Source organism: Panthera onca, chromosome X (genome assembly GCF_046562875.1).
Source record: "Panthera onca isolate mPanOnc1 chromosome X, mPanOnc1 haplotype 2, whole genome shotgun sequence".
NCBI classification, from domain to species: Eukaryota; Metazoa; Chordata; class Mammalia; order Carnivora; family Felidae; genus Panthera; species Panthera onca.
Genome location: NC_138357.1, coordinates 29925806 through 29947945, shown reverse-complemented (window position 1 = coordinate 29947945; position 22140 = coordinate 29925806). Strand labels below are relative to the sequence as shown.

Sequence of the window (22140 nt, the reverse complement as noted above, 5' to 3'; positions counted from 1 at the left end):
ACTCTTGATTTTGGCTCAGGTTATGATCTCACAGTTCATGGGCTCATTCCCCACCTTGGGCTCTGTGCTGACAGCTCAGAGCCTGGAGCCTGCTTCAGATTCTGTGTCTCCCTCTCTCTCTGTCCCTCCCCTGTTCACGCTTGTCTCTCTCTCTCTGCTGCACACTCACTTGTGCTCTCTCTGTCTCAAAAATAAACATTAAAAAATTAAAACCAATGAGTGTAAAGGTCATATGGTGCTTCATACATAGTAATTGCTAAATTTCAGCTAGTAATTTTTGCTATTATTAGTGTGTACAGGAAATTATTCTTCAAGTAGATGTAGAGGAAACAAGAGTTATGATCTTAAAGCTGGACCCACATGTATGTTAGGAGCAGATTGTAACATAAAGGTATAAAAGACTCTTTGTCTCCCTAGCCCCCTTTTCTTTCAGGGAGACGCATATCTATAGTCTATAAGTAGACAGTGAAGAACCAGGATGAAGTCCAGGAGCAGATGTTGGAAGCAACATTGGTCCCGTTAGGTCCTGACTGAGCTTAGCATGCTTAGGTGCGAGTGAGAGGGGCTGGCTCTCGCTTAAAGAATGGTGACTCCAAATTAGGTAACACTCATATTTTGCCAATAGTTAGGACCCCTGCTGTAAGTAGGTTTTCTCTTGATTTAGCTTCCCATGATGCCTAAGGAATAAAGAGAAGGCTTATTTGATATGCACACCAGGATGTATGCATGTGTTGGGTGGTGCTGAGTGTCTTTTAGTGGGACTCCTACTGTGATTGACTCCTTACAAATAAAATGTGCATGTAGCTTGGTTCCCTTTTCATGTCTCTGTAAAACAAGACAGATTCCAGTTCTTCTAGCCTGAGACCATGTCCCGGATGAGCTTCTGGTGTGTCACATCTGCCTCTCTGTGTGTCTATTTGCCTCTGTACTTGTCAGTGACATTCATCAGGGGAGGGAAATAGCTTTTGCAGTTGCAGATCTGTTGTTGAGTTTGGCCAGGCCTGGCTAAGTAGGTTATGCCTGGCTCAGGCTGGTCTTCTATGGAAGTAGAGTAGGTGGTATTCTTTGGATTAAGTTATCAAGGACCCATGTTAACATTTATTGCCTACTTTGTGCAAGATTCTGTACTAAATGTTAATAAATTATCTCCTTCCCAACCTCAGAAGACTATGAAGTAGGTGCTATTATTATCTAATTTTATAGATGAGAAAACTGAGGCTTAAGTGATTTATCCAAAGTTACACAGCTAAAAAGTGGCGTTCATTCATTCAATGAGGATTTTTTTGAGCAATCTCTATGCATTGAGTACTGTTCTAAGCGGTAGGGATATACCAGAAAACAAGAGAGACAAATACCCCTGACCTCATGGATCTTATATTTCTAATGGTAAAAAACAAAAATTGAAATATATGTTATGTAGTGATAAGTGCTAAGAAGATATCTAAAACAGAGAAGGGTATAGGGAGTATGTATATAAGATTGCAGTTTATTATTTATTTATTTAAAAAAATTTTTTTAAATGTTTATTTATTTTTGAGAGAGAGAGACAGAATGTGAGTGAGGGAGGAGCAGAGAGAGAGGGAGACACAGAATCTGAAGCAGGCTCAGGCTTTGAGCTGTCAGCACATAGTCCGACGCGGGGCTCAAACTCACGAACCGGGAGATCGTGACCCAAGCTGAAGTCGGATGCTTACCGACTGAGCCACCCAGGTGCCCCATGATTACAGTTTAGAGAAGGTGGTCAGAAAAGATGTCACTGACAAGGTGACATTCGAGCAGAGCTGTGAGGGACGTGAGAGAGTGAGCCATGAGAATATCTGCAAGGAGGAGAATTCCAGGCAAAGGGAACAGAAGTGTCAAAGGCCTTGATGCAGGAATATTCCTGGCATGGTGTAGGAACAACAAAGAGGTTAATAGGACTGGAACACAGTGAGCAGAAGGGATAGTAGGAGATGAGATAAGAGAAGTAACAAGGATCCAGGTTGTATAGGACCTTATAGCCATTGTAAAGATTTGACTTTTACTCTGAGACTAGAGAGTTTGGGCACAAGAGTGATATATATAGACTTTTCTTTTAATAGGATCCATCTATTATATTGAGAATAAACTGGGGTTAAACAGGTATAGCAAGGAGGAAGAATACATTAAGTGATTTGTCAAAAGATTAATCTTTTATTTATTTATTTATTTATTTATTTTTTAATTTTTTTCAACGTTTTTTTTATTTATTTTTGAGACAAAGAGAGACAGAGCATGAACGGGGGAGGGGCAGAGAGAGAGGGAGACACAGAATCGGAAACAGGCTCCAGGCTCCGAGCCATCAGCCCAGAGCCTGACGCGGGGCTCGAACTCACGGACCGCGAGATCGTGACCTGGCCGAAGTCGGACGCTTAACCGACTGCGCCACCCAGGCGCCCCGATTAATCTTTTTTTAAATGAACACTTTTTATTTAAAAAATTTTAATGTTTATTTTTAAGAGAGAGAGACAGGGCGTGAGTGAGCAGGGGAGAGGCAGAGAGAGAGAGGTAGACACAGAATCCAAAGCGGGCTCCAGGCTCTGAGCTGTTAGCATAGAGCCCTATGTGGGGCTCAAACCCACAAACTGAGATCATAATCTGAACCAAAATCAAGAGTCAGATGCTTAACCAACTGAGTCACCTAGGCGCCCCACAAAAAATTAAATCTTTGAGTTCAACTCAATAAACACTGAATACAGGAGTGCCTGGGTAACTCAGTCAGAAGAGCATGTGCCTCTTGATCTTGCAGTTGTAAGTTCAAGCCCCATGTTGGGTGTAGGTATTACTAAAAAAATTAAGGAAGGAGCATCTGCGTCGCTCAGTTGGTTAAGTGTCTGACTCTTGATTTCAGCTCAGGTCATGATCTCACGGTTTGTGAGATTGAGCCCCATGTCGAGTTCTGCACTGACAGTGCAGAGCATGGTTGAGATTCTCTCTCTCCCTCTCTCTCTGCTCCTCCCTGACTCATGCATGCACAGGCACACTCTTTCTCTCTCCTTCAAAATAAATAAACTTTTGGTGCCTGGGTGGCTCAGTCGGTTAAGCGTCTGACTCTTGATTTCAGCTCAGGTCATGATCTCACAGTTTGTGAGATAGAGCCCCGCATTAGGCTTTGTGCTGGCAGCACAAGGCTGCTTGGGATTCTCTCTCTAACCCTCCCTGCCCTACCCCCCACCCCCAAATAAATTAAGAAACTTAAAAAAATAAATTAAAAAAAATTAAACACTGAATAAAGGGCTGGATCTAGTATTTGTGGAGTCTGAGGCTTTATACAATTTGGGGGGCCATCTTAAAGAATTCAAAATAGGTATATATGTGAGTTATTTATTTTTAAAATTAAATTAAAAATTTTTTTTAGAGAGAGCGAGTGCGTGAGCGAGTGAGAGGGGCAGAGGGAGAGAGAGAAATCTTAAGCAGGTTCCATGCTCAGTGCGGAGCCTGATGTGGGGCTTGATCCCATGACCCTGGGATCATGACCTGAGCCAAAATCAAGAATTGGACACTCAACTGACTAAGCCACCCAGGCACCCCACATTTTTTAAATTAAAAAAAAGGAAGAGGGGCACCTGGGTGGCTCATTCGGTTGAGCATCTGACTCTTGATTTCAGCTCAGGTCTCTTGGTTTGTGAGATTGAGCCCTGAATTGGGCTCTGCATTGACAGTGACAGTGCAGAGCCTGCTTGGGATTCTCTTTCTCCCTCTCTCACTGCCCCTCCCCTGGTTGTACTCTCTCTGTCTATTTCAAAATAAAAATAAACATTAAAAAAAAGAAGAGACTGGGAAAGGCTCTATGCAACTAAGGGACTCTAAAGCATTAAGCTTCATTAACTTCACAAGTATGTCTGCCTCTGAGTGAATTACTGTGTATCCGACTCTATGCTAGGCCCTGGGAGCAGAGGGATGGATAAATCACAGTGATTAAATTGAACACCTGGACTATTGGAAAGCCTTCTCTCTGACTTTCCATATCTCCTTTTCTTCAATCAACCCAGCATACAACTGAAGATTTATTTTCCTAAATCACTGCTGTATCACTATGGTACTCCTCTTCTAAAAGCCTCTCATTGACTTTCCATTGCTTGAAGCAGTTCTTATATTCTATCAGGCATCAGAATCACTTGATGAGGTCTGTGTGTGTGTGTGTGGGGGGGAATGCTTGTTCAAAATACAGGTTCCCTGGCCCCAGCCCTAAACCTGCTGAATCAGAGTCATTGGACTTCGGGCCTGTAGTTCATTTTAAACACTCTCTCCAGGTGATTCTGATGTGGGTGGCTACACTTTAGTGGTAGCTAATGTGCTGAGGCCAAAGCTCCTTAATATGGGATATCATCCATAGTCTTGACCGACTTGTATCCTTCTTATTCTTCAACATAGACCATCCATTCTAGCCATTGTTTCTCAAGCATGCTTGACACATTTCTGACTCTTTAGAATCTTTGATCACTTTGCTCCACCTGGCTGAAATGCCCTTTCTTTCCTTACTGCCTCTCCAAATATTAGCCATTTCTTAAGTCCTAATTCAGGTTTAGTCTCTTTCTTGGTGCCTTCTCTGACCCAACAGCCCATAGCCTTCACACTCCCAGAGTACTCACCAGCAACCTTGTCATGTTTATTGCATTATTATACTTCTTAGGTCTGTTAGCTCAACTAGGCCATAAATTCCCTCAATGTAGGGTCCATTCCTTTACCTTTTTGTATCTCCCAAGGGCCTTTCCCACTACTGAGCAGGCAGAAAAACAAAAGGAGGAGGCAGGAAAGAGTGTTTATGCTCATAATAGAGCATATTTCTTGTCCTTTATATTCTCATTTAGTAGAGCATAACAAATTCCAAAACAACTACTTTTCAATGAACAATGCAGATTTGGTTCATAAATACAGGTTCCAAAAATACATTGAAGATAAAACCTCTTTGGCTCAGATTCTCCTGTCGCAGGAAGGTATTCAGTGATATACTACTGGATACCGGCTGCTATTTTAGTAAATATTTCAGGAATCAATTTATTCTGTGCTGTGATTTTTAAATTTTTATCCAAGGTTCTTGTATTTCATGTTTTGTTGCTCTTGAAGTTTATCTGCATGCTGAAACTGTGTACTTCTAGGCTATTGGAAAAGAAACTCTATCACCAAAGTATATCTAGAGGTTGCATTGAGGTTTACTAATGATTATGACATTATACTTATCAAGGTTTAAGACAAGAGGATGGTTCCAGAGTCACTCTCCCATTAGTGTGTTCACACAAGAATGAGTATAATGTCTACATTTTTTAAAGGAGGGCAAACAGGCACAGGTTAATAAGACATGGTCAGATGGGGCATCTGGGTGGCTCAGTCAGTTAAGCCTCTGACTCTTGGTTTTGGTCATGATCTCATGGTTTGTGAGATTGAGTCCTGCGTCAGGCTCTGTGCTACAGCATGGAGCCTGCATGGGATTCTCTCTCTCCCTCTCTCTCTGCCCCTTCCCCCCTCAAAATAAGTAAATAAACATTAAACAAAAGAAAAGAAAAGAAAAAGCCATGGTCAGGCAGTGAGATTGTAATCTTGCTGAAAATTGAGTTTATGGAGCCTTGTTTTTTCTATTTCTATTGTTTAGTATATTGAGTTTCAAACTGTTTTCCAGAGTCTTAGGGTTCTACAGAGTTACTCTGATGTCCACTGAGAGCTAGGGTCTGGTGGTTAGGGCTGATATTGTTGTAAGAAACAGAGAAGTATTCAAATTCCATTTGGCTTCTGCCTTCGTCCCAAAGGGTAGAACTCTGCATGGTAAGAATGAATCCAATGTCAAGATAAAAGTTGAGCTTGTGACCTCAAGTCTCTTGGCACAGTTTATATCCTAGGGGACTGATCACAGATGGCATTATAGCACTGCTGTTTAGGAATCTTTAAGGAATCATGAAAATGGACTTACTTCCCAGTAAGGAAACTGGGAGAGGAACAGATACTGTTCTGATTTTCAAAATGGAAGAAGGTAGAGTCTGTGAACTATATAGACTCATAAACTCAACTTTATTTTTTAATAAGTGAACTCGACACCTAACATGGGGCTTGAACTCACAACCCTGAGATCAAGAGTCACATGCTCTACCCACTGAGCCAGCCAGGTGCCCCAAGACTGATAAGCTCAACTTTTATTATTTCTGTTTTCAATGTCATTGACTTCCACTATTTATTTCCTTCCCTTTGCTTGCTTTGAGTTTGTTTTTAGTTTCTTTTTTTAATGTTTTATTATTTGTTTTTGAGAGAGAGTGTGTGAGCCGAGGAGGGGCAGAGAGAGAGAGAGAGAGAGGGAAATAAAGGATCTGAGGCGTGCTTTGTGCTGTTAGCAGAGAGCCCCATCCATCCTGGGCTCAAACTCACAAACTGTGAGATCATGACCTGGGCTGAAGTCGGACACTTAATTGACTGAGCCATCCAGGTGCCCCTGTTTTTAGTTTAAGTCAGGCCTTTAGGTTATTGAGACTTTTTCTCTTTTCTTTTTGTTTTTTTCCTAATTTTAATTTATTATTATTTTTTAAATTTTTGACAGAGAGTGAGAGCAAGAGAGCATGAGCAGAGGAAGGGCAGAGGGATAGAGACTGTTAAGCAGGCTCCATGCCCAGAGCAGAGCCCAGTCTCACGACTGACCCTGAGATCATGACCTGAGCCAAAATCAAGAGTCAGACAGCTTAACCCACTAAGCCACCCAGGTGTCCCTTCTCTTTTCTAATATAAGCATTTAATCCTATAAATTTCTTTTTAGCACTTCTTTAGCTATATCCTTCAATGTCTGATATGTTTATTTTTATTTTCAATCAATTCAGTGTATTATTTTAATTTCTTTAAGACTTATTCTTTGCCTTAAGGATTATTTAGATTTTGATTTGTTTCCAAGGGTTTGGAGATTTTCCTGTTATCTGTTATTGACTTTGTTTATTGGTATATGTTCCATGTGCATGTGAAAAGAAAGTGTATTCTGCTGTCGTTGACTGGTGTGTTCTATAAATGCCATTTAGACCCTGTCAGTTGATGGTGTTGTTGAATGCTATATGCTTGTTGATTTTCTGCCTAGTTCTGTCAGTTTTTGAAACAAGAGTTTTGAAGTCTTCAATTATAATTTTTTGTCTGTTTCTCCTTTCATTCTATCAGTATTTGCTTCATATATTGTGCAGCTCTGTTGTTCGGGGCATAAACAATGGGAATGTGTTATGTCATCTTAATAGACTGACACTTTCATTATATAATGTCCTCTCCCTCTTTATCTCTGATAATTTTCATTGCTCTGGTCTACTTTATTTGATATTAATATAGCCACACTTGCTTTTCTTTGTTTAATATATGAATGATATAACTTTTTCTAGCCTTTTACTTCCAATATGCGTATATTTTGATATTTGAAGTTTCTTTTATAAGCATATCATTGTGTCATATTTGGAAACTATTCTGCTACTTTGTCTTTTAATTTGTGTATTTAGACTGTATACATTTAATGTAATTATTGATATGTTAGGGCTTAAGTGTAACATTCTTTGTTTTCTGTTCTCTCTGTTCTTCACTTTTGTGTTTATTTTTCCTTCATTCTTTTGATTTCCTCATACCTTCTTTAGAATTCCATTTTGATTTATCTATATATTTTTTACAACTTTATTGAGACATAATTCACATACCAAACAATTTGGCCACTTAAAGTACACAATTCGATGGTTTTTAGTATATTGAATTGTGTAATCATCACCACAATCTTTATCACCCAAAAAGAAACCCTGCAACCCTCTAAGCAACCACAAATCTACCTTTCTCTCTCTCTCTCTCTCTTTCTCTCTCTCTCTATTTTGGACATTTTGTGAATGGAATATTATATTATGTGGTCTTTTGTGACTGCCTTTACTTAGCATGTTTTCAAGGGTCATCTGTGTTGTAACATGTATCGGTACTTCATTCTTCTTATGGTTGACTAACATTCCATTAGACAGAGATACAATATTTGTTTATCCCTTCGTCATTTGATGGACATTTGAGTAGATTCTGCCATTTGGCTATTACAAATAATGCTGCTATGAACTTTTGTGCACAAGTTTTTGTGTGGATGTGTTTTCACTTCTCTTGGGGATATATCTAGGAGGAGTAGAATTGCTTGGTCAAATGGTAACTTTATGCTTAACTTTTTGAGGAATTTCCAGATTGTTTTCCAAAGTGGCTACACAGTTTGATATTCCCACCAGCAGTGCATAAGGGTTATGGCTTTATATCCTCACCAAACTAACTCTAATTATCCTTTTTCTTTTTGTATAACCATCCCAGTAGGTATGAAGTGGTATCTCATTGTGATTTTTATTTATATTTCCCTGATAATGAATGACGTTGAACATTGCTTCATGTGTTTATTGTCCATATCTTTGGGGAAATGTCTGTTTAGATAATTTGCTGATTTTAAAAATTGGGTTGTCATTTTATTATTGTGTTTTAATCATTCTTTATATATTCTAGGTATGAGTCCCTTATTAGGTATATGATTTATAAAAATTTTCTCCCTTTCTGTGAGTTGTCTCCACTTTCTGGATAGAATCCTAAGAAACAAAAGTTTCTTAAAATTTTTTATGACATTTAAGTTACTTGTTTTTCTTATGTTGCCTGCATTTTTGGTGTCATATCTAAGATTCCACTGACAAATCCATATTCTATTTTCTGAGAGTTTTATAGTTTTGACTCTTTAAAAAAATGTTTATAAGTTTATTTATTTTGAGAGAGAGAGAATGAGAGAGAGTGTGTGTGAGCAGGAGTTGGGGGGCAGAGAGAAAGGGAAGGAGAGAATCCCAAGCAGGCTCCTCACTGTCAGCACAGAGCCTGATGTGGGGCTCAGTCTCACGACCCTGAGATCATGACCTGAGCTGAAATTAAGAGTCAGCCACTTAACCACCTGAGCTACCCAGGCGGCCCTATGGTTTTGACTCTTATATTTGGGTTTTTATTCATTTTGAATTTTTGTATGTTGTGTGACATACAGATCCAATCTCATTCTTTTATATGTGGCTATCAAGTTGTCCAAGCACCATTTATTGAAAAAACTGTTCTTTCCCACCGAATTGTATTGGTGTGTCTATTGAAAATCAACTGACCATATACATGGGCTTTTTTCTAGACTCTCAATTATATTCCACTCATCTATACGTCTATTCTTATGCCAGTACCATGCTGTCTAGATTACTGTTGTTTTGTAGTAGATTTTGAACTCAGGAAATTTTAAGTCCAACTTTTGTTCTTTTCTAAGGTTGTTTTGGCTATTGTGGGTTCCTTGAGTTTCCATAGGAATTTTAGGATCGGTTTGTTAATTTCTAGAACATAGCCAGTTGGTATTTTGATATAGATTAAATGGAATCTTTAGGTCAATTTGGGGAGTACTACTATCTTAACAATATTATGTCTTCCAATCTGTGATGGCTAATTTTATGCATCAATTTGGCTAGACCACAGTACCCAGATATTTGGTCAAATATTAGTGTGGATGTTGCTGGGAAGATATTTTTTAGATGCTCTCCATAATGTGGATGGACTTCATCTAATCAGTTGGAAGGTTTAAGAGAAAAAAGACTGACCTCCGCACAAGAAAGGATTCTGTCTGCTGACTGCCTTCAAACTCAAGCATCCCTTCTTCCCTGGGTGCCCAGCTAATTTTGCATTTCTTTTATTAAAATTATTCCTAAATGTTGTGTTCTTTTTGATGCTATTTTAAATGGAATTGTTTTCTTAATTTCATTTTCATATTGGTCATTGAAAATGTATAGAAAGACAATTGATTCTTATATATTTGTCTTCTGTTTTGCAGCCTTGCTTAACTCATTTATTAATTCTTACAGTTTTTCAAAAATGGATACTTTTGGGAGGTACCTGGGTGGCTCAGTTGGTGACGTGTTGGACTCTTGATCTCAGCTCAGGTCTACTTAAAAAAATTGGTTCTTGTATATGCTAACTAATTTGGATGTAAATTAAAAAATAAAATTAATTTAAAAAATGGGTTCTTTTGGGGCGTCTGGCTCACTCACTCAGTAGAGCATGTGACTCTTGATCACAGGGTTGTGAGTTTAAGTCCCACCCATGTTGGGTGTGGAGCCTACTCAAAAAAATGGATTCTTTAGGATTTTCTACATACCAGATGATGTCTTGTGTGAATAGAGATAGTTTTACCTCATCCTTCCCAATCTAGATGTCTTTTATTTCATTTTCTCGACTAGGTGTCCTGGTTAGAAACTCCAGTAAAAATTTTGAATAGAAGTGGTGAGAGCAGACATTCTTGTCTTGTTACTAGTCTTAGAGGGAAAACACCCATCTCTTACCATTAAGTAGGATGTTAGCTATAAGTGTTTTGTAGATGCTTTTTATCAGACTGACGGTTCCCTTCTATTCCTAGTTTGAGTATTACTGATATGAAAAGGTGCTGGAGTTTCTCAGATGTTTTATCTGCATCTATTGAGATGATCCGTGGGTTTTTTGTTTTTTAATTCTGTTCACATGGTATATTATATTCATTGATTTTTTTTCCAAGTTAATATACCCTCGTGTTCATGGGATAAATCCCAGCTAGTCGTGGTGTATAATTCTTTCTATATGTTGATGGATTTGGTTTGCTAGTATTTTGTTGAAGATTTTTTAGTCTGTATTCTTAAGAGATACTGGTATGTAGATTTTTTTTCACATCATGTTGTCGTCTGATTTTAGCACCAGTGTAACAAGGGACTCATAGAATGAGTTGGAAATGTTCCCTCTTCTTTTTTGGGGGAAAATTTTTCAAGAATCAACATTAATTCTTTAAGTATTTGGCAAAATTTACTTGTAAAGTCACCTGGTCCTGGGCTTTTTCTTTGTTGGGAAGTGTTTGATTACTGATTCAGTTTCTTGTTAAAAGTCTACTCATATTTTTGTTTGTTGTTGAATCAATTTTGCTCATTTGTGTTCCCTAGCAATGTATCCATTTCATTCGTTATCTAATTTATTGGCCTGCAATTTTTTTATAATTGTTTTTATTTCTATAATGTCTATTAGCTTCATAATTGTTTTTATCTCCGCAATGTCTCTTAGCTTGGGCTGTTATAGCAAAGTACCATAGACTGGGTGGTGTATACACAACAGACATTTATTTCTCACAGTTCTTGAGGCTAGAAGTCTGAGATAAGGAGGCCAAACATAGTTGAATTCTGGAGACGCCCTCTTCTTGGTTGTAGACTGCTGTCTTCTCATGGTGATCTCACATGGCAGAAGTGGGCAGGGAAGCTCTCTGAGGTCTCTTTTATAGGGACACTAATTCCACTCATGAGAGCTCCCAATGACCCCACCTCCAAATATCATCATGTTGGGGATTAGGTTTCCGAATAGGAATTTGGAGGGGAACACAAACATTTAGTCTCTAGCAGCTACCTTTTTTATTTCTGATTCTAGTAATTTGAGTCTTATGTCTTTTTTTTCTTGATCAGTCTAGCTAAAGGTTTGTCAATTTTGTTGATCTTGTCAGAGAACCAAATCTTGGTTTCATTGATTTTTCTTTATTGTTTTTCTATTTTCTATTTTACCTTTGATCTAATCTTTATTATTTTTTTAACCTCTGTTTGCTTTAGGTTTAGTTTGCTCTTCTGTTCCCAGTGCCTTGAGGTGGAAGGTTAGCTTATTGATCTGAGATCTTTCTTTCTTTCTTTCTTTCTTTCTTTCTTTCTTTCTTTCTTTTTTTTTTTTATTTAAAAAAAAGGCATTTATAGCTATAAAATCCTGTTAAGCACTGTTTTTACTGGATCCTGTAAGGTTTGGTATTTGTGTTATCATTTTCATTTATCTCAAAGTACTTTCAAATTTCCCTTATGATTTCTTATTTAACCTATTGATTATTTAGGAGTGTGGTGTTTAATTGTATGTGTTTGTGAACATACAAAATTTCCTTCTGTTACTGATTTACAGTTTTGTTCTATTGTGGTTGAAGAGCGTACTTTGTATGATTTCTGTCCTCCTAAAGGTACTGAGACTTGTTTTATGGCCTACCATTTGGTTTACTGTGGAGAGCATTCCATGTGCACTTGAGAAGAATGTGTATCTTGCTGTTCTCGGGAGGCATGTTCTATATATGTCCATTAGGTATAGATATTTTATAGTGTTATTCAATTCTTCTATTTCCTTGTTAATATTTTGTCTTGTTGTATCCATTATTGAATATGGATTTTTTGCTCTCTAAGTATTATTGTAGAATCGATTGTTTATTAATTTCTGTCAGATTTTGCTTCATGTAATTTGGTGCTCTATAATTGAATGTGTAGGTTTATACTTGTTATATAATCCTGATGGATTGTCCCTTTTATCATTGTAAAATATCCCTCTTTATCTCTAAAAGCACTTTTTTGTTTTAAAGTGCATTTTGTTTGATATTAGTATAGCCATTCCAGCTTTCTTACTATTGCTGTCTGCAGGATAGATTTTTCCCCATCCTTTTACTTTCAATCTATTTGTATCTATTTTTAAGTAAAAAAATTTTTATGTTTTATTTTTTTATATTTGAGAGAGAGAGAGAGAGAGAGACAGGGACAGAGTGCGAGCAGGGGAGGGGCATAAAGACAGAGACAGAATCTGAAGCAGACTGCAGGCTCCGAGCTGTCAGCACAGAGCCCGATGCGGGCCTCGAACTCATGAGCAGCGAGATCATGACCTGAGCCAAAGTCGGTTGCTTAGCTGCCACCCAGGCGCCCCGTCTGTTTATATATTTGAATAGTAAGTGTGTGTCCTGTAGATGGCATACAGGTAGAGCTTGATTTTTATCCATTTTGATAAACTCTGCCTTTTAATTACGTTGTTACTAATATAATTTTGTTTATACTATTTTTACTTTTTTGTTTTCTATATGTCCCATGCCTTTTTGTTACTCTTTCTCATGTACTGCTTTCTTTTGCTTTAAGTGAATATTTTCTAACGTACAATTTTAATTTAACTTTTCCATTATAGTTTTGAATTATTTCCTTCGTCGTTCCTTCATGGTCCCTTAGGCTTACCATATATATCTTATCAAAATTTGCTTCAGATTTATGCTAATTTAGTTCCAATGAGACACAGAAAGGTTACTCCTGTGTACCTCTGTTCCCTTTTTCCTCTTTTTGTGATGTTATTGTACATGTATTATATATGTTAAAGGCACAATAACATAGTGCTATAATTACTACTTCATACAATTTTATATATTTTAAAGAAACAGGAGCAAGAGGAACATGTATATATATGTTTAGCTTTTGTTATATTGACTTTATTTCCCATTTCTGGTTTCTTCATTTATTTCTGTTGATCCACATTACCATGTAGTACAGCTCTGATCCCTACCACCTCCCCTGCGTTATTGGCAAACCTATTACATTTCTATATATTGTAGGCCCTTCAGTGCAATTATACGTATATTTTTAATTGTTTTTTTAAGTTGGTCAAGAGACAAAAGGAAAGAAATATGCATTTATACTGTCTTTTATAATGACATATAATTAACTTTACAAGTAGTTTTTGCTTTTTTATTTGAAATACTGTCTGGGTCACTTGCTTTCAGCCTAGTATTTCTTATAAGGTAGGTCCGCTAAGCAACAAATTCTCTCATATTGTGTTGATCAAGGAATGTCTTTATTTCACATTTATTATTCAGAGATAGCTTTGAGGGATATAGGATTCTTGGTTGATAGTTTTTTGTTATTATTTTGGCACTTCGAATATGTTTCTCTCCTGCCTTCTGTCCTCCATTGTTTCTGATGACAAGTCAGCTATTCATTTTATTGGGATTTGTTTATAAATGACTCTGTTTTCTTGTTGCTTTCATGATTTTCTCCATGTCTTTTGGCTTTCAGCATTTTTATTATAATGTATCTTTCTGTGGATCTGGTTGCTTTTATTGTATTTGAAATTCATTGAGCTGTTTAGATGTATAAAGTTTTTCATCACATTGGAAAATATTCAGCAATTATATCTTTGAATATTTTTTCTGCACCTTAATCTCTTCCCTTCTGGCACTTCTGTTACATGCACATTGTGTACTTTGCAGGTCCCATATTTCTCTGAAGCTATTTTTTTAATGTAATCTTTATACCCAATGTGGGGCTCAAACTCACAATCCTGAGATTGAATCACATGCTCTACCAAGCTAGCCAGGCACCCCGACACTGCAGCTTTTATTTTCTTTTTTCCTCTGTGTTATTTTGATTTTTGATTACATAATATCTATTTTCATACTTGCTATTTCTTTTCTTTTCTTTCTTTCTTTCTTTCTTTCTTTCTTTCTTTCTTTCTTTCCTAACTCTTTTGGCAATTCAAATTAACTGTGGAGCCCCTCTAGTAAATTTTTCTTTTAAGTTATGATACTTTAGGCTTCCGAATTTCCATTTGGTTCTTTTTTTATAGTTTTAACCTTTTTTAAAAAAGTTTTTATTTATTTATTTTGAGGGACAGACAGAGAGCACGAGCTGGGGAGGGGCAGAGAGAGAAGGAGAGAGAGAGAATCCCAAGCAGGCTCCACACTGTCAGCACAGAGCCCCACATGGGGCTTAAACTCACCAACCGTGAGATCATGACCTGAGCCGAAATTAAGAGTCTGAAGTTAATTTAACCAAGTGAGCTACCCAAGCGACTCTATAGTTTCTGTCCTCTTTTTGATGGTCCTGACTTAATGAGACATTGTCACCATACCTTTACTTATTTAAGCATGATATTTTTATACTGCTTTGAATATGTTTCTCTTGGCCACTTTGAAATCTTTGTCCATTAAATATGATGTCTGTCCACTCTCAGCCAATTTCTGTTGCCCCCCATATATGGGTCAGACTTTGCTGTTTCTTTGCATGTCTTGTAATTTTTTGTTGGAAATGGGACATTTTAGGTAACATGTTGTAGCAACTCTGGTTATAGGTCCACATTCCATCCCACCTGTGTGTATGTGGGGGTGTTTGTTATACTTATTTGTTTGTTTCTGGTAACCGGATCATTTATTTTAACTGGATCATTTTTAATGAAATGTATTTCCTCTCTATTGTATGCACTTCTGATAGGCACTTCTTGGAGGACACAGCATTGGGCATGTGCACAGTCACCTTAGAATGATAGTTGTTTGGCAGGGCTCTCTTTGTCTCTTTCCCTGAGCACGCCCACCTACTAAGTGCCACTAATTGCTGGCTGATCGTTCTATTATTTTCAACAATGTCCTGGAAAATAAATTGCCACACAGACTGGTTCAATTAAAATCAGATCCTTTGTGAGGACAGTTTTTTTTTTTTTAACTCTTTTTTCTAGTCTTGTCCCTTCAACCTTTTTCTCTTTCCTTCCTCCCTTCTTCCCTCTGTTTTTGCCTCCCTTCCTCCTTCTAATTTTTTCCTCCAGCTTTACTGAGATATAATTGACATATAACAGTGTGTGAGTTTAAGGTGTACAACATGATGAATTGATACACGTGTATTTATTAGAAAATTATAACTACAGCAGGGTTCATTAACACTTCTATCACTTCAAATTATCATATTTTGGTGTGGTGAGAACATTTAAGATTTATTCGCTTAGCAACTTTCAAATATATAATGTAGTATTGTTCACTATAGTCATCATGCTGTACATTAGATCTCCAGAACTTATTCATCTTAAAATTGGAAGTTTGTACCCTTCAACCAACACATTCCCATTTCTCCCACTGCTAGGACCCTGGCAAGAACCATTCTACTCTGTTGTATAAGTTTGGCTTTTTAGATTTCACATATAAGTGATATCATTCAGTATTTGTCTTTCTCTGACTTACTTCAGTTTGCATAATGCTTTCAAGGTCCAAATGTTGTTGCAAATGGCAGGCCTTTCTCCTTTCTGATAGCTGAATAATATTCCATCGTGTGTGTCTGTGTGTCACATCTTTTTCCGTTCATCCTTAGACATGTAGGCAGTTTCAATGTTGTGATTATTGTGAATAATGGTGCAATGAACATGGGAGTCCAGATATCTGAGATCCTAATTTCATTTCTTTTGGATATGCACCCAGAAGTGAGATTGCTGTGTCATGTGGTAGTTCTATTTTTAATTTTTTGAACAACCTCTGTATTTATTCCATAGTGTCTGTACCAATTTATTTACATTCCTACCAACAGTGCATGAAGGTTCTATTTTCTCCACATTCTTACTAACACTTATCTCCTGTCTTTTTGATAATAGCCATTCTAACAGGTGGTTTTCATTTGCATTTCCCTGATGACCAGTGATGTTTAGCCCCTTTTCATGTGCCTATTGGTCATTTGTGTATCTTCTTTGGGAAAATGTCTATTCAGTTCCTCTGGTCATTTTTAATTGGATTTTTAAGTTCCTTTTTGCTATTGGGTCCTTATATGGAGGAGTTCCTTATATGAGTTCCTTATAGGAGTTCCTTATATGTTTTGTATATTAATGCCTTATCAGATAGATGGTTAGACAGATAGATATTTTCTCCTATTTCATAGGTTGCCTTTTCATTTTACCGATTGATTATTATTATTATTTATTTATTTTGCAGTGCAGGGCTTTTTAGTTTAAATCCTGCTTGATGATTTTTTTGCTTTTGTTGCCTGTGCTTTTGGCATCACATCCAAAAAATCATTGCCAAGACCAATGTTAAGGAGCTTTCTTCCTATGCCTTTTTCTAGGGGTTATAATGTTTCAGGTGTTATATTTATGTCCTTAAAATATTTTGAGTTTGGGGTGCCTGAATTGATCAGTCAGTTGAGTATCCAATTCTTGGTTTCGGCTCAGGTCATGATCTTGCAGTTCATGAGATGGAGCCCCACATCTCTCTCTCCCTCCCTCTCTGCCCCTCCCCCACTCATGCTACCTCTCTCTCAAAATAAATAAACTAAAAAAAATATTTTGAGTTAATTTTTGTTAGTGGTATAAGACTGGAGCTCATTCTTTTGCATGTGATTATCCAGTTTTCCAAACACCATTTGTTAAAGAGACTATCATTTCCCCCTTGTCTATTCGTGGCTCCCTTGTCACATATTTGTTAACCATATATGAGTGGGTTTATTTTGGGGCTTTTAACTGTGTTCCATTGGTGTATGTGCCTGTTTTTATGCCAGTACCATACTGTTTTGATTACTATAGCTTTGTAATATAGTTTGGAATCAGGAATGTGATGTCTCCAGCTTTGTTCTTTCTCAAGATTACTTTGGCTATTCAGGGTATTTTGTGGTTCCATATGAGTTTTAGGACTGTTTGTTCTACTTCTGTGAAAAATGGCATTGGAATATTGGTAGAGATTGCATTGAATCTACAAATGACTTTGGGTAGTATGGAAATTTTAATAATATCCTTCCAAGGGGCACTTGGGTGGCTCAGTCGACTGGTTGAGCATCTGACTTCAGCTCAGGTCATGACCTCGTGGTCTGTGAGTTCAAGCCCTGCGTCGGGCTCTGTGCTGACAGCTCAGAGCCTGGAGCCTGCTTCGGATTCTGTGTCTTCCTCTCTCTGCCCCTCCCCTGCTCATGCTCTGTCTCTCTCTCTCTGTCAAAAATAAATAAACATAAAAAAATTAAAAAAATAATATCCTTCCAACTATGAACATGGGATATCTTTCCAATTATTTACACTTTCTTCAATTTCTTAAATCAATGTCTTACTGTTTTCACAGTATAAATCTTCACTTCTTTGGTTAAATTTATTCCTAATTTTCTTGTTCTTTTGATAATATAAATGTGATTTTTTAAAATTTCTTTTTCAGACAGTTCATTATTAGTGTAGAGAAACTTGAGGAAAAGGAAGGTCTATTGTATTACCAAAGTTTTTACTCTTCCCATTATACTTTATTTCTTCCTAATGTTTCAAGATTCCTTCTCTTATTATTTACTTCCTGTTTCATTAATTGCCTTTAGCCATTCTTTTAGGGTAGGTCTTCTGGTGACAAATTCTCTTAATTTCCCTTCATCTAAGATAGTCTTGATTTCTCCTTTTTCCATAAAGAATATTTTCACTGCATATGGAATTCTGGGTTGATATTTCTTTGCTTAGCATTTAAAAATAGTGTGCCACTTCCTTCTGGCCTCAAGGTAGAGTCATAAGTAGGAGTTGTGTAGAGAAGGTTGTACTTCTCCTGAACTTGTATTGGAAATCTGCTGTAATTTGCATTAGTTTCCCCTGGAAATAAAGTGTCATTTATCTCTTGCTACTTTCTAGATTTTCTTTGCTTCTAATTTTCAGCAGTTTGATTATAATGTATTGTGACATGAATTTCTTTGGGTCTATCCTGTTTAAGGTTTGCTCAGCTTCTTGCATTTGTAGGTTTATGTCTTTTGGCAAATTTGGGGAATTTTCAGCCATTATTTATTTTTACTTATTTGTTTGTTTGTTTGTTTTATAGTTAGCTTTATACCTAACATGTGGCTTGAACTCATGACCCCAAGATCAAGAGTCCCATACCCTACCGACTCAGCCAGCCAGGGACCCCTCAGCCATTATTTCTTTGAGTACTACTTTAGTGTCATTCTTTCTTATAACCTGATAGGAATCTGATGGCATGGATGTTAGATCTTTTGTTAAAGAACGTCAGATCCCTAAGTATCTTTTTTCCATCTATTTTTTTCTGTTTTTCAGAAAGAGTAATTTCTCTTCTTTCTTCCTTCTTTTTATTTCTTTCTTTCTCTTCTTTATTTCTTTCCTTCTTTCCTTTCTTCTTCTTCCTCTTCCTCTTCCTCTTCATTTCTAGTTGGTTTTAATAAATAGCAGTACCATATCACATACTACACCAGTTCAGGGTGAGAATTTTTTAATAAACCTTTTCTAATATTAAAACTGCTTCCTTTCATATCATCCTAAGTTCTACCCAAATTGAAGGAAGAGTAGCTGGATGGGCCCTAAGTTTCCTGGGGGAAATCTACATTGACATGTTCTCTCTTTGTAAGGTGATAAAACAGGAAGAACAAGTTCTAGCCCCCAAAGAAAGGACTAAGAAGCAATAAATATGTTGCTCCATCCTTATGAGGCCTGCCTGAGCTTAAAAAGGAACTATACCCGTAACACACAAGTGTTTTTCACCATGACAGCGTCTCCTATTGTTTCTTGCAGCAGAGAGCCCTGGGCTGCTCCTTGAGCCTCTACCCTCTCTCTAACACCAGCAGTAGTGAGCTAGGGCATGGATGGCCTCAGTCATCTTGTTCATGTCATACTTCTTGATCATAGTGCCCTGGTTGTGAAAAGCCTCCAGCAGCTCATGTGATGACCTCTCTGGCATCAGCATCCTCCAGTGCTTCTCCCTGCACTCAGTAATCATCCACTTCATGGCCAGGAAGTGGCGACGCCAGTCAGCCAGTAGCACAGGGACCTGGTAGAAATGGCCACCTCTGAGGATGGGTACCAGCCCAATCACAGGCTCACAGTTCTCCAGTGCTTGGTGGAAGATGGTGTAGGGGTTGCGTTTGATGGCTGCCTGTTCTGCAGAAGCATGGTACTTCTCAAAATGCTTCCTTTCACAGCTTCCAGAGTCTGTATCATGAAGGATGTGGCCAGTACTTTGTTTCTGCCTTTCATCATCATGTTGGAGCATTTGCTGATCACTGGGTCTTCAAACAGAGCTTGTTTTCATCGCTGGGGCAGCTTTGATAAGCTGAGTCTTCCTGAGTTCCTGCTCATACTTCTCAGAGTGGGCAATTTCTACTGTCCTATGTTTACATCTACTCATTCTTTCCCTTATCAACTCTGTTCTGCGGTTGGCCCCTTCTAGCAATTTTTCATTTTGGTTTATATTTTCAGTTCTAAAATTTGATTTTTCTTTATGTCTTTTATTTCTTTGCTTGGACATTATTTGATGGGAACTCTGGGACTTTCTATATTTTCATTTTCTTCAAGCTTTTACATAATTTTTCATCGAAGCACCATGATGACTAAAATCCTTGTCACATAATTCTGTTATTTGTAACTTCTTGTTTTCATCTGATGATTTTCTTTTCCTCACTCATATTGAGATTTTCCTGATTCTTAGTATGATGAATGATTATTTTTAGTGTGTCCTGGCAATTGGGGCTATTATGTTACGAGACTGTGGATCTTATTAAACATTCATAGGACTCTGTAGTCACCACAAAAGAATCCGAAGTGGTATATTGCTTCATTACTGCCAATTAGGGATGCAAGTCGATGTTTTCTACTAGGCCACCTTTGACATTCCATGGGGAAGAGCCTCTTTTTATTTTGGGGCAGAGACAAAATTTCAAGTCTTTACTAGGCCTCTGCTGATATCATCTTGGTTAGGAGGAGAAAGAATGCCTCATTACTGCACCTGACATGGCCTCCACTATCACCATGGAATGGGGGGCCTCCTTACCACTGGGTCAAAATGAAAGTTCTGGCTATCTACTCTGCCTTTTTTGCACCACCCTGATATAGGGGAAGAGATGACTAGTTATGGCTTTGTAAAGGTAGACGTCTAGGTTTCCTACCTGGCTTATTCTGTCATGGGTTGAGTTGCAACCACAATTTTTATTCCATAGTGTTTGGCTGGAGTAAGGTGATTATTATCTAAACGTTTTCTGTCTTACTGGACTGCCTTTATCCTGGTCCTTTGGCTAGAGAGAACAAGTTTTACTTAAAGCATGTTTAGACTGCATTCATGGGTGTGTCCTGGTTACAAGCTTCTAATGTACCCAATCCAGGATATTAGGCAAAAGGGAAATCCAGGGAATTTAACACTATGCCATTCCTTGAGTCTCAAGGTCCTTACCTGGTCTTTCTTCTCTCCACCTTTCAGAGTCACCTTATGTGTTTATATATAATATTTGGGGTTGTTAATTATACTTAGTGAAAGGAATATGGAGAAGTACATTTCCTCTTCCATCTTATCATAGAACCAGAAGTCCAGGGAATACTTAGATATAGCCATTTTAGGTACTGGCGATAGTTTGATGCAGCTATTTTGATATAACATTAGAACAATCATGTTAAAACACAAGAATACTTTTATTGCTAGGTAATAAATATTCTTGTTACTAGGTAATAGTCATTCCTGCCTCTCACTTCATCTATCCCTGACCTCCTTGGAAGTGGGAGCTCCTTTATCTCTTTGAAGGAAAGCGGAACTTCCTAGGATTAATGGACTCTCTAATTCTGGTAGGAGGTTGCAGAAGAGGCTTTGTGTTGGATCTCAACCCCTGACTCCTCCTGAGGTCGTACCCATTAATGGATTTTATGATTACCTCTGGAGAAAAGATATGGCACTTTATACCAAGGTGAAATAGAAACAGAAATTAGAAGCCTATAGCATCTGAGTTATCCTTGCAACAAATGAAGACTTAGCTCTTGTACTTTATCCTAAAGTAGTTTTTGTTAGAGTGGAAATAGATACAGTGATTAGCTTTGAGGTCAATAATAGTAAACTGTAGTCCAAGGCTACAAAAGTTACTGAAATGTAACTGGCAGACTTTATGACCACAGCAAGGTAACCTAGGGGTATATGGTTTGCTACTTTCCTGGAAATGCAATCACTTTTTTTTATTGTTCATAGAATTTTCTCCCCTTCTTTTTCAACATGAAATGATGGCTTTTTCCATGAGCATCTTAACTCCTGTTGCTCAGGATTCTCTGTTGGAAAAGGGACAGAAAAGTAGGGATGGGACTACCTACAATTGTACATATTAACTGAGCCTACTGAGTAAATATTGATATATTAAGACATAGAATCCATATCCCCTTTATTTTTTTAACTTTTTAAAGTAAACTCTACACCCGATGTGGGCTCAAACTCACAACCCCAAGATCAAGAGTCGCTTACTCTACCAATTGCCCCAGCCAGGTGCCCCAGTCTATAACCCTTTTGGATAATACTGTCAAAGGCATCAGACTATATGACTTCAACTGCTAGCTTCTCTGTTTACTACCTGTGAGCCTTTGGCAAGTTATCTAACCTTTCAGAGTCCTGGTTTCTTCAGTGGTAAGGTAAACATTGTAGCGCCTGCCTTTTAGAGTTACTCTGAGATTTAGATACAATAAGAACTGTAACACTTAGAAAACCTAGTCCATTGTAAACATTCAACACATATTAGCTAAAATAATAATCATTTTTGAGGAGAATATTTCTGGTTGTGTGGATGGGTCCTAACTGCTGACAATATTTAATTTCTTCTTCTTCTTTTTTTTTTTTTTTTTCCCTTTCTGACTTCT

General features: G+C 37.6%; 1 pseudogene; it reads right to left on the bottom strand.

The window, feature by feature from the left end:
* Positions 1-19093: 19093 nt before the first annotated feature.
* On the bottom strand, positions 19094-19666 carry LOC145713717 (small ribosomal subunit protein uS7m pseudogene; annotated as a pseudogene).
* Between the last annotated feature and the right edge of the window lie 2474 nt (positions 19667-22140).